At 42.4% G+C, this 13,821-nt stretch overlaps 1 long non-coding RNA gene across 1 annotated transcript; it reads right to left on the reverse strand.

The window, feature by feature from the left end:
• Nucleotides 1-1,269: 1,269 nt before the first annotated feature.
• Nucleotides 1,270-2,421, reverse strand: LOC138294174 (uncharacterized). The gene is made up of 2 exons (XR_011203242.1): nucleotides 2,142-2,421; nucleotides 1,270-1,410 (listed from the first exon to the last, which is right to left on the reverse strand). It is a non-coding gene; the product is annotated as an uncharacterized lncRNA (long non-coding RNA).
• Between the last annotated feature and the right edge of the window lie 11,400 nt (nucleotides 2,422-13,821).

Consider the following 13,821-nt stretch of genomic DNA (forward strand, 5'->3'; position numbering starts at 1 on the left):
CTATAGTGTTTACATGCAATCAACACTATGACACTTTCCTCCACTCTACACTAGCCCAATCCAGTACATTTCACGCCACAGTATTCCACTCAACTACAATTTATCCCACTCTATGCCACCCGACTATACTTTACTCCAAATCGCTCCACTATCCAACACTTTACCCTCCTGGATGCAACCCCAGTAACAGTAACAACACTGTACTACACTGTATAATACTCTATAATACTCTACTCCAATCTATGCCCATCCACTCTACACCACTGTACTACACTGTATGACACATCACTCAGCTTCTCTCCATGATACACCACTCCACTATATGACACAGTACTCCACTCTACAGCACTCTCCTCCACAGCACATTACAAAACTCCACTCAATTATACTCCACTCTATGGCACTCTACTTCACCCTAATGCACTCTACACACCCCATTCCACTGTACAACACACTGCTTCAGTATACAATAGTTGACTTCACTATATGAGATACCATGCCAGTACAATATATAACACTTTACTACACTGTACAATATGCTACTACACTCTACTCCACTCAATTTCAATCTATAATGCTGGAGTCCATGACTATAGACTTTACATAACACTCTCCTCCACTGTACTGTACGGCACTCCAATAACAACTCTCCACTTGTGACACTGGGCTCTACAAATAGAAACACAATTTTATTGAAACAGTTTTTTAAAACTTTGAAAGTCGATGAAAAGACCAAAGTCTAAAGGTTAATTATTGTTAGGAAAACATATTTTCCCCAAACAAACCAAGTTTAAACTACACAAACTGTAAACATTCTATAGTTATAGTTATAACTGTAATTTACAATGTATCTACCACCTTCAAATTATTATAAGTAGTGGCCCTCATTACACACTCTTTTCAACTCACTAACCAGATAACACTAACTATAACTCGCCACTCTAAAATGCATTGTGTTCTCACAAACAACAATACTCCACTATACAACACTACACTAAACAATTCTGAGCTATACAACACTCTACTGAACTCCAGTCTGTGACACTACACATCCTCTTATGTCACTCCCCAACACTCTACTGAATGACACTCCACTCCACCACACTCCATTCTAAGACACTCTAGTCGACAATACTCAACTGTAAGACAAATTAGTGAGATGTATTAATAATCCCCATATCCAAGGAAAACTATTATCTAGAAATCAATCTGTAGAACATATAGCCAACTGTAACAGGGGATACCGTAAGGACGATTCGCAGCCAGCGGTTTACTGTGAATTTTGTTTTTATTAGTCAGTACTAACAGTGCATAGTTTATAAGTTTGTTTGCTTCTTTGTTCTGTCGTTGGATTTCATGAGGTGTTCATCTTCTTCTGTTTCTTCCTTCCAGATGGGGTCTCAGGAGGCGCTTGGGGAAAAGAAGAAGAGAAAACAACTGTTGGTGGATTGGTAAGATTCTTTCGGTTTTCTTTTTTTTTCTAAACTGTTTTATCTTTTCCCTGTCCTCTTTTCTTGTCTACTGTTCTTTCTCTTCGAATCCTGTTATCCTTCTCTGGGTCCTATCTTTTCTGAAGTTCGTCTTGGCTATCTTCTACTTTTCTGTGGTTTCTTCTTTTCTTGTTTTTTTTCTCTCTGGATCTATCATTTCTTGTTTTCTTCTCGGCTCACTTCTAATCTTCTGAGGGTTTTTTATATCTCTCTTTCTTTCTCTGTCCCTGTCTCTGACGTATTGCTCCCCTTCTAGTTGATGTTATTCTCAGGGTTACTAATAATATATAACAAAAAACCAACTCAGCTGTCTTGGCCTTTCTCTGTTATCTTTAGGGCAACGGAAATAATAATAAAAAAAATAATAAACTAAAGTTCAGACATCCTTCTGTCTTGTCTCTTTCATTTTTTCTTGTTTGTTTGTTTTGATAAGAGACAGTTTTGTGAGGTCACTTCTGTAGCAAGCCGAAACCTCTTTTGTACATTTAAATAAAATATAAAGATGAACAAGAACAACAAACCCTAAACAACAAATGACAAAACAAATTCCCAATACCATTCATACGATTAGCGTTCAGTGTGCCACCGGCCTGTCTGCCTTCCGCCTCCCACTCACACTGCTTATTAGATCCGTCCTCTGCTGGACCGTACCTGCCAAGGCCAAGTTCTCCCCAGAGCGTTGCCGGATTTCTGGTGTTGCCGCCTCCTGGTCCTCCGGCCCCTGGCTCGAGGAAAACACTGCCGTTGTCGTGTGCCGCTTGCGGGACCAGTAGTCTGCTGTGCTGGTGTTGATTTGGATGGTTCGTCCGACTTCTCCAGGTGTTCCTCTCGGTCCTCCTCCTGCCGCTTCCTTTGGTGGTCTTCCTGGTGCTGCCACTGCCGCAGAGGACACGCTGAGGAGGGATTTACGAATCCCTTCGTTACCCGGAAGTTGCTCCTGATTGGATGGTGTCGGCAGTGCCTCCGGGTCAAGCAGGCCAGAGGCAATGGTGCACCTGGGGCACTGCGGGGTTGACGCCATGTCGATCGGCCCGTGTCACCAACTGTATCATGAAAATAAAAGCACCAGGAAAATTAGTTGCTTATTTTAATCTGGAAAAACAAGAAAATTTGATTTGTAAGATTCAAGGCAAAAACAAGAATAAAAACATGGCTAATGAGACGTTTAAACTTAAGTGTTTTCAGTGTGGCAGAAGCAGCCACTTGGCCAATAATTTACAATGTCAGGCCCTGCATCATTCCACCCACTTACCACATTTTTTTACATAATCCAGAACAACATCCTCTTTTTCAGCTTCTGATCATTCCTTCCAATCAAAACTTTGTTGCAAGACATCTAGTTGTGAAATGTTAACCAGAGAGTACTCATTCCATGGGTACTTCTCAACCTCTGTCAGTGGTAATGCCATTCTGCTGAGAAAATCCACAGTGAAATTCTTTGCCCTTGGACATACTGAACTTTGTACTCAAATTGTGTAACTTCCTAGAGAATCAAGGTATCCTAGCTTCCACTCTGAACAAAGCTTCAGTAGTCAACAACTTTGTTAGAGGTTTGTAATCAGACCTTAACTTCCTGAAATGTTCAAAGGTCCAGGCACATGCTAAGGTTTCCCAATAAACTGCAGAGTATTTTTCCTCTGTCGGGGTTAATGACCTGGACACAAAGGTAATAACTACCTCATTTTTGATCTCCTCAATCTGGGAGAGAACACTACCCAGACTTTTGCCACTAGCATTGGTGGTGACAATTGTACAGACTTCAGGGTTGAATCCTTGCAGGTTGGGTGCTTTGCAAATGGAATCCCTAATGGTCTCAAAAACTTGTTGACACTCGTCAAACTAGACAAAACTAGCCTTATTCTTCAATATTGCTCTCAACGCATGCATCTTGTTCAAAAACCTGTCAACAAACTTTGAATAAAATTCAGCCAAACCCAAGGAAGACCATAGATCATCCCGAAATTTGGGTGAAGGAGTATTGACAATTGCATTCACCAACTTTTCCTTAGGTTTTATCCCATGACCCCTAACTTCATGTCCAAAGTAAGTAACCTTTTTTTCTGCAAACTTGCACTTAGACAATTCAGCCATCAGACCTTTTTGACTCAAAACTCTTAGAACCTTTCTTATTTTATCATCATCTTCTGTTTTGTTGTGCCCCACAATGAGAATATCATCTTGGAAAAACACAATCCCCGGCATATCAACAAATAGTAGAGACATCAGTCTCTGGAATATCCCAGTTGCAGAGGTTAAGCCAAAGGGCATATGGTGAAATACAGGAGTACAGAATGCCGTAAGACCCCCTACTAGAGGGATACAACAATATTTGGTGATATACAGAGGAAAGGTCTATTGTGGAGAACCATTTAGCACCCCTGGTCAGCGAAAGCATCTCATTGATCATAGAAAGTGGGAATTGGTCCACCACTATATTGTCACTGAGGACCCAAAGGTCCACATATAGCCAAATCTTTCCATTGGCTCGTCTAGCCACAACCATGGTCAAAATCCACTTGGATGACTCAATGGCCCTAATAATACCAGCCTTTTGTAGCTTAATCAGTTCCATTTTGACTTCCTCTCTATGATAGGAGCATTGTGTAAATTGTGAATTTTTGTAATGACAGAGGATCTCACTCTACTTCTGTGTGTAAATCCCTTACGTTAACCAATTTTCCCTTTAAAACATCCTGGAATTGATTAAGAACTAATTTCTTCACAATCGCAAGCTTCTTAAATGTGTTCCGAACTGTTGGGGACAAGTATTATATGTAATGCTCTTTTGTCGTTCCAACCCAAAACTGAAGGACCATCAGCTGTGACATACAGCTTGCATGTGACTCTTCGATTTTTAAACTGAAATACAAGTAGCCTGCATCTTAACATGTTAATCTTTTCAACAGTAAAGTGTTCTGGATTAACATCTGTAGGCTTTAAGTGTGGACCAATGACATTTACAAAATTGCTCTCTCACACACTACGATCAATGTTGGTGAAGGCGGAACCGAAGCAAACTGCCACTTATAAGGGATTACCTCCAAAATTAATAATACATAACAGCTTGCTCCTATAATTACATTTGGTAGTCAAAACAACACTCTTCTTTTTGCACACTTTATTGATATACAACACTTCAGAATCTTCCTCAGCATCATTCTCCAATGAATCCGAATCACTTTCTGTTAAACAAGTGACTCGTTTTTCATTTTTCATGCATAATCCAGGTAAATGCCCTACAGTGCAGCACTCTAGACATTTTGCTGATTTTGCTGGACACCCTTCTGACCTAGAGCTGTGTGCACTGCTGCAGCAACACTAAATAAATGTTGAGGTCTTTCCTTGGTTGGTGTTCCTGCCTTTGTTTGGGCCTTTATTAAAACTGGCCCTGTCATACGTGTTCTTTGAGTTCTTTCCTTGGTTTCCTTCTGAGATCTTATAGGCCTGCTACCTTGAGGAGATACTGCCTTATCTCATCATGCAAACTACCAAACTTGCATGTTGAAGCAAGTTTTTAAATTGGAAACATACTCCTCAATAGAATTTTTTTCCTTTGTTGATTTTTTTTTTAAGTGTACATCTGGTAACCGCAACGCACACAGTGGGAGAGTAACGTTCATCCAAATCTAAAAGAGCACAGTGGGAGAGTAATGTTCATCCAAATCTAAAAGAGCGCATTTAAATATACCTACATCACCAGCTTTCTCCATTTTATGCATTTCTTTATATACTCTGAGTCCTTCGGTACCCAGGCAGTGCATCAAAATAATTTTCTTTCTTTCTGGTGACAGCACATTCCCGTACTCTTTGAGTGTGACAATATCATTTAAAACATACTCCGTGTACTCTGCCTACTTGACAATAGGTTCACCAGGACTGGTTAAGAATAAAAACAATTCTAGCTTCGCGTTAAGAATTTTTCAATTCTATTAAGGACACGGAGGCGAGGATTATGCTTCTCTTTCCATGCTTTATTATAACAGCAGCCAATGAAAACCATGGAAAACAAAAAACTACATATCCCAACACTTGATATGACACGTGATATCCATAGAGGAGGAAGCCTATAAAGTGTTGCTTCACACCCAGCCACTCCTCTTTCTTTGTCCAATATTCGCAACAGAAAAAGTCATAGTCTTAAACATGAATCTTGCACATGCAATTCTGAAAAAGGAAGAACTGTAGTCCAACTTGACTGGAAACTTGAACGGTACCAGAACGGACCAAAAATTACTTCTCGTCATTTCCTAAGAAAAAAAGAAAATTCAGGCCATAAAAACTTAACATCGTAAAATGATACTTATATCTACTACCAAATAGGGTGGGTTAGCACTGAAATACATTAAATTTGTAAATGAACTACATATTAATATTATGTACCACAAGATAACATATACGACAGTGCGGTGGGATAATCCTCGCCTCCGTGTCCTTAATAGAATTGAAAAATTCTTAACCCGAATGCTAGAATTTTTTTTATTCTATGTCAGGACCGGAGGCTCCGATTATGCTTGTTCAAAGCTGATTCACAACCACCGATGCAATATCTACAATAGGTTTACAATAGAAACTTTTAAAAATCGAAGGAGAAGACCAGTCTGCTGCCCTTAGAATGTCCTCTAAACGAGAACCCAAAGCAAAAGACTTTGAAGCCATAGCCCCTCTGGAAGAGAGAGCACCAAATCTAGATACATCAATGCCTGCTTCATTCAGTAACCATCGCATTAATCTAGCGAGGGTGGCCGATGAAACAGGATGATAAGGCTTAACCAAGGAAATGAGCAATTGACCCCCCATATCAGAACGAAACTCTTCTGTACTCACCTCGTAAGCTCTAAGGCACTGCACAACACATAGTTTGCGGTTGTCCACAAAACAGGGATAAGAAACGGACTTCAGATTGCATTTAGTTCTACGTGAAATAGAAAAAGTAACCCCATCAGGGGAAAATACTCTCCCAGCCAAATCCAGAGCTCTAACATCTGAAACTATCTTACATGAAATTAAACATAACAACATCGTGAGTTTAGCTGAAAGTTGTTTTCTAGACAAAAATCTATTGGAAGGCCATGATTCCAGAAAACGAAGAACAATGTTCACATCCCAAAGGAAAGAATAGCGAGGGCGAGGAGGATTAGCCAACCTGATACCTCTCATTGATTTACATACAATGGGAAACTCCCCAATGGGTTTGCCCTCCACTGGTAAATGCCCTGCAGAAATAGAAGACCGATAATTATTAATAGAACAATAAGCTAGACCTGATGCCGCTAAAGAAGATAGAAAATGTAGGACCAGACAGCAATCTGCTGAAGAAGGATCTGCACCCCTAGAACTACACTAAGAACTCCAGCGCTTCCAAGCCGAAGCGTATCTCTTGTGAGTACTGGAGGACCAGGAACCTGCAATGAACTCGGAAGACTCTTGCGAAAGTCCTGAAATGCACCATCTTCCCCTGAAAGACGCCAAGCCACCAGAAATAGCTGACCCGACAGGATCAATGGATGTAAAAGACCCTGAGGGTCCTGGAGAAGATTCTCCCGGAAGGGAAGTAGGATCGGATGATCGCAACTCAACTCCATTGCCAACGGAAACCATGCCTGAGATCTCCAAAGAGGAGTTACCAGAACCAACTCCGCTTGCTGACGCCTGATCTGAGCCAATACCCTGGGTATCATCAGGAAAGGGGGAAAAGAGCAACTCTGTTCTTGAGACCAGTCCTGAGGAAAGGCATCCGTGTTCGTTGCTTCCGGATGTGGCCTCCAACTGAAAACACATTTGATCTGCCGATTGAGGTGAAACGCAAACAGGTCTATCGAGAAGGGACCCCACCGAGCAGAAAGTGCCCGGAAAACTCTGGGGTGTAACCTCCAATCGCTGTAGTCTCTCAGGTGATGCGAATTCCAGTCCGCCACCATGTTGCTGGCCCCTGGAAGATACTCCGCGACCACTGAAATTCTGTGCTGAAGGCAAAAGTGCAGAAACTCCTTGGCTATCTCTGCCAAAATGCGGGAACGAGTTCCCCCCAACTTGTTGACATATCTCACCGCCGAGATATTGTCCATGCGAAGGAGAACACAACAGTTCGCCCTGAGAGGAGAGAGACTATTGATCGCAAATGAGCCGGCTAGGAGCTCCAAACAATTGATGTGACGGTTCAGCTCCGTGTTGGACCATCTGCCTACCGTGGACACTGATCCGCAATGGGCTCCCCAACCCCAACGACTGGCATCGGACTCTATCACTACATCCAGGTAAGAACTGAAAATAGCTCTGCCGCTCCAGGCTTCCATATGTTCCAACCACCAATTCATCTCTGCACGAGATTCCTCTGAAAGGAGAACCTGATCCGCATAACTGAGACCTCTCTGAAGATGGGAGATCTTTAAACGTTGAAGGGCTCGGTAGTGTAGAGGACCCGGAAAAATTGCTTGAATCGAAGAAGAAAGCAGGCCCACTATGCGGACAATCGCCCTCAATGATACAGTCTGTTTGGATAATAGAGACCTCAACTCTCTCTTGATCGAATGAACCTTCCCGGTGGGAAGAACCAATTGAGATTGTCCCGAATCTATCCAGAAACCCAGAAAATCCATCTGTTGAGAGGGAATCAGAATTGACTTTTGGGCATTGATTATAAAACCGAGACTCTGAAGCAGAGATACTGTGCATTCCAGATGAGAAAGCAGCAGGTCTTGATTCTGGGCCATGATCAGAATATCGTCTAGATAAATTATTAGAGGTACCCCTTGGGAACGAAGGAATTCCACAACTGGACGCATTACCTTTGTGAAACACCAGGGGGCAGAAGACAGACCAAAGGGGAGAACCTTGTACTCGTAATACTCGGTCTCCCATTGGAACTGGAGAAATCTCCGATGTGGAGGAAAAATAGAAATGGTCAGGTAAGCGTCCTTTAAATCTAAACGGACCATCCAGTCTCCCTCTTGGAGAACGTCTCTCAATAAATGAATGCCCTCCATTTTGAAATGCCAATACAGTAAAAAAACGTTGAAAACCGTTGAAGTCTTTTAAGTTTAGAACCAGCCGAGACCCGCCCCCTTTCTTGTCTACTAGAAACACTGGGCTGACAAATCCTGAAGGGTACTTTGACGACAGCCCCCTTCTTTACCAGGGCCGATATTTCTGCGGAAATGAGGCCGCGTTCTTGAAGGGAAAAATATGTTGGCCGTGGAGGACACAGTTGAAACGGGGACTCGTAAAACTCTAGTTTGAACCCCTGCACAGTCTGTAAGACCCAAGCGTCTGAAGAAATCAGACGGCATGCTTGCAGAAAACTCTGAGTTCTGCCCCACAACATTACATCTGAACTTACAATCAATCTCACCTGTGACTCCCAACTCCTGGGAGAAAGATTGATGGCCTTTGGATCTCCCCCTGCGGAAGCTGCCCCGACCAGATCGTGGTCTCGATAGATAGAAGGTAGCAGAGGAGGAGTCGTACTCCTGAAAACCACCTCTTCCTTGATGGTAGTAGCCACGTTGAGGGCCTTGTTGGTTGAAGCGGTCGAAGGCACGCCCTCTGTATCATCCGGCCCCTCTAAAAAGTGGACGTAGCACCCTTCTGATAGAGCCTTGTGTCTTGTCCAAACTGGCGTAAGTAGAAACAAATTTTGAAAGTTCTTTCATGAAAGGGGAACCAAACAGCAAACCTTGGGCCACAGGCCTGATTCAGAGGTAGCGAGGTCTGCTAATTTGGGGTCTAACTTCATCAACACTGATCTGCGGCGTTCAGAAGGAATGGCGCAGTTGGCATTGCCCAGGAAACAGAGTGCTCTTTGAGCCCAACCCACTAGAATGTTAGGGTTGATGGGCTCACCAGACTCCTTGGCCTGAAAGGCCAGCTCCAAAATCTTTGTTAATGGACCGGAGACGTCCAGCAGCTTATCCTGGCATCCATGCCAGGCGCGATCTATACCCTTCTTAGGGTCCTTTGCCGATTTTTTGAGAAAAGTGACGAGAGTAGGGTCTAATTCGGGGGTCTCAGTCACTTTGGAAGGAAAATCCAGTCTGGGGCATTCAGACCTCAGCCTAGAGCGATCCTCCTTATCAAAACTGTGTCTAATGTGGGATTCCACATAATCTGCCACTTCAGGAGGTGGTAACCAAAGCGAAGACCTAGGATGAACAATATCCTCCGGTTCGAAGGTCAGGACCTTAGGGGTAGGTGCTTCTTGATGATGAACCTTCTTCTTGCGCTTGCGCGGGGGATCACCTCCCTGCTCGGAGGATTGACCAGAAGAAGAAGAAACTGGGTCACTAACAGCTTTCTTTTGTGATCCCAAATTATAATCATGCTCCCTTGCCATATTTCTGAGAAGGGATTCAAAGTCCGCAGAATGCGGATTAGTACTCTGCTTAGAAGCTTGGGTGTTTGCCGGACGGGGAGGTTCCCCAATGGGTTGGATGCCCGACGGGGCTACCCAGCCTTGTTGTTCTACAAAACCCAATAGATGGTGCTTAATGGGCTGAATAGCTTGAGCTAAAGCCTGATTAACTGTATGGCGCACTCCTGCATCAAGAGCATATACCAAGTCTTGATCAAAGGAACCAGCCGGTTCATCCAGATAGTACAAATCTTTGGCTTGGTCATCATAGCCAGCCATACTGTAAAACAGCAGATGAACTCCAAAGGAGTAGTATCAATAATAGTAACAGGGCAAGAAAACAAAAACCTTTGCTGATTAGGACGTGGAGGGAGCTGCCCTGTGATGAAAAAACACCCTTAGTGCAGGCCCAGCCTGAATAATTAATTTATTGCAACCCCAGAGTACAGGCACTGGGGTGTAGGTGGGGAGCTAAGCCGGTGTAAATCTTTTACATTTGAGTCAATAAACGCTCCAGCTGCAAGCGTGTAACCAGGAACTTCTCTATTCCCAAAGATAAAAAGCTCCTGAGAACGAGCGTGTAATTATGACTGTTGATGCCCAAATACAAAAAGGACGCTCCGACACAAGCACTTTTAATTAGGCCCCCCTGGGGCAGAGTAAACGAAAGCTCGGCCTGGTTCAAACAGACACTCGGGACACGAGCGCTAAGCACTTAAGCCCCCTGGGGCTAAATAAACACTGTTAGCTCCGCTTGGTAAGCAGTGAATAATCCTGCCTTCAGGGCAAAAATTACACTCTCTGGAGCCGGCACAGAGATGCGCTCGAATAAACTGCTGCGTGGACTCTGGAGACCGAGGCTCATGCAGAGAGCTCGTTAAAACTAATAAAACACCGGCAATAAAAAGAGGACTGCACGGAGACGCGCGAGTCCTCGTTCCCCTGCTCCCGACTCCAAAACGTGAAAGCGAGCCGAGCGGCCGCTTTTAGGGAGGGAAAACACCGCTCCCAAACACAATTACCATAACACATGAAGTAATACAAATAATCACTTAACTGGCTGTGAAGCAGCAAAGAAAGAGGAGTGGCTGGGTGTGAAGCAACAGTTTATAGGCTTCCTCCTCTATGGTTATCACGTGTCATATCAAGTGTTGGAATATGTAGTTTTTTGTTTTTCATGGTTTTCATTGGCTGCTGTTAAAATAAAGTATGGAAAGAGAAGCATAATCTGAGCCTCTTGTCCTGACATAGAATTATTTTGACGTGTATAGCGTAATACCGGCATTTCTGGTGCTGGAGATGGTTGCATTGGAATCCATGGTAATTGCTCCCAAGAGTGATAGATGGAAACAGTTGAATACAAAATAGACACAAGGTCAACCATTGTGTGTCTAACAATGCAGTAACCAAACTGCCCTTTATGAAGGCAAGTAAAACAAATAAACAACAGAAAATGTAAGAAAAACTGGCATACATTTTTTTCTCTCTGATTACCGTGTAAGCACCGTACTGTGCAGGAGCTGGGTGATGCATCAAAGGTTCAGTGCGAGGCGACTAACAACACGGACGTTGCTGCCAATTAACTCAGCGTAGTTCATGACCCGTGTCTGATCTGCTGAACGAATCAGAATAAACACAGCGGCATGAAATTTCAGGTACTGTGACCTGATGATGACAGCATAGCCCAGAATCCTGTGTGCAGTGTGCACGCAGATTAGAATCCATTGCACATAAGAAATGGAGGCAAGCTGTAAACTATGAAGAATGCTCTCGGACCGAATGCCGTGAATGAGGTACAGACAAACAGAGGCTTTGTAGGCATGCGTTTGTAGGGATCACTTTAAAAGTATTCAATGGCTATGAGAGAGCGTAGCTTATATAATCTATATTAACATGAAATGATTATGAATTAAGGTGTGATACTGCCGCATAGAAAACTATAATAATAGCAATTTTGCTTAAACGTACACTTGAATTGTGACCACGAAGAGTGCCCACCAATGTATATGCAAACTAATAATGATGATCAAAATGTTTATGTTACGTTCAAATGACCTTATACTAACATTTGCGTTATTATATCTGTATTGAAAAACCTCATAGGCCTTAAGTTAGCATGAGCTGCAGCTTAGCTGTTTGGCTCTCATATTAAATGCATTTTTCTATTTTTCAGTGTGCTGACTCACAAGGGGCCATGACCCTGCTTGTTCTTCTCCTTCGAAAGAAGATGAATGTAACCATGTAGATTCGTTTTCCACTGCTTCTCATCGTCTTGAAAACTAAGGGGGTTATTCTAACTTTGGAGGAGTGTTAATCCGTCCCAAAAGTGACGGTAAAGTGACGGATATACCACCAGCCGTATTACGAGTTCCATAGGATATAATGGACTCGTAATACGGCTGGTGGTAAATCCGTCACTTTTCCGTCACTTTTGGGACGGATTAACACCTCCTTCAAAGTTAGAATAACCCCCATTATGTTATAAATGAATAGAAACAGTGTAGATTAATGTAATGTACAAGGTCATTCAAACCGGTGAAGACAATGGAACTGCTGACCAAAAGATGTGCAAAGAATTACCAAGGGATGAAGTCACACGGACGTGTCACCTCTGAAGACGTCAATTACGAAGACCAATCAAAAACTTGTAAAACAATATGGGGTGAAGATTAGGATTACCTAATGTGTTATACGATATGTTAAAGATAGTGGGGTATAGCAAATATCCAATAGAATTTTGGGCGACTGTACGACGAAAAAGGGATAAAAACCCATGTCACGGGAAGTCAGGCGAATTAGGTAGGGAATGCTATTGATTTTATCCAGAAACTCTGTCACTCTGTGTGGTGACTTGAGATTTTATTAAAAACCATCCTCACCCTTAGACTGCCCATTTACACTTTACCTCCTCATGAGGGAAGTGCCCTTTTGTCCCAGAGCTGAGTTCTGACTGATGGCGATTTGACTGATGTCCTGAAGATGAAGACTGAATCTGTGCGCTGACCTAATTTATGACAATGCATTTGTAATTTGTCTGTTGCTTTTCCTTTCTAGGTACCAACTGCTTACTTTTGACAGAGACCTTCGCTAAATGTTTTCCAAATTGGTGTTCTAAATTGTTTTGCATGAAGCCCAACATGCTAATGCTAATCAGTGGTTAGGACAGGTGTTCACCTAAACTGACGCAAATAGACAAACGACCAAAACTATGCTTTGTTGAACTAGCGCAATATTGACACTCTGCCAATCTTGATCTATGTTCACGCCGTGTTATTTTCTAATGTTTGTGATTCTTGCTTTAATGAAATCTTATCAAAGTTGCCATATTGTGACTATGCTATTATGTTTCTTGGTTTTGAGGTTAACGCATCTGCTCTTAGATTGTAACTAATAGGAAATAAAACTCATAAAATTCTACTAAACTGGTGTGGTTATTTATGGCTGCAAGGTCATAGTAGAGTTTTGAATTGATTAATGACTTTGACTAAAGTGAAATGCATTGTGTGATAAAAATTGATGACATTATTGATGTATTGATTGACATATTGATTAGCTATCTCGTCCTAAGGTGTCTCTCAACTGGGTCAAAAGATTCATTGGCCTAAAACGAGTCCTGATGTGTAATAAAATATCATAAAGGGACGCGTTAGCAGTTCCATGACGGAGACTATCAATGGCTGACTGCACAAGCGTGCAAACAACAATAAAGGCTCATAGAGGCCCAAACCAAAAAATATTCTTTAGACCTGCACTGACGTCATTAGCCAAAGCCAATGTTGAATGAATTTTAGTAAAATGAAAGAATTCACAAGATTCTTCTTACTTGGTGTGTGCTGCACATACATGACCAAGTCAATCCTCGAACAATTTCTAAATGCTCTGGGTCCAGGTTTTAAAAACCATCTCATCGCAAAAAATTGTACTTCAATGCCCTTGACAAATCCACATACAGGAATTCTAAATCCTTGTGCAAAATATTGTTTT

Source organism: Pleurodeles waltl, chromosome 4_2, assembly GCF_031143425.1.
Source record: "Pleurodeles waltl isolate 20211129_DDA chromosome 4_2, aPleWal1.hap1.20221129, whole genome shotgun sequence".
Taxonomy (NCBI): Eukaryota; Metazoa; Chordata; class Amphibia; order Caudata; family Salamandridae; genus Pleurodeles; species Pleurodeles waltl.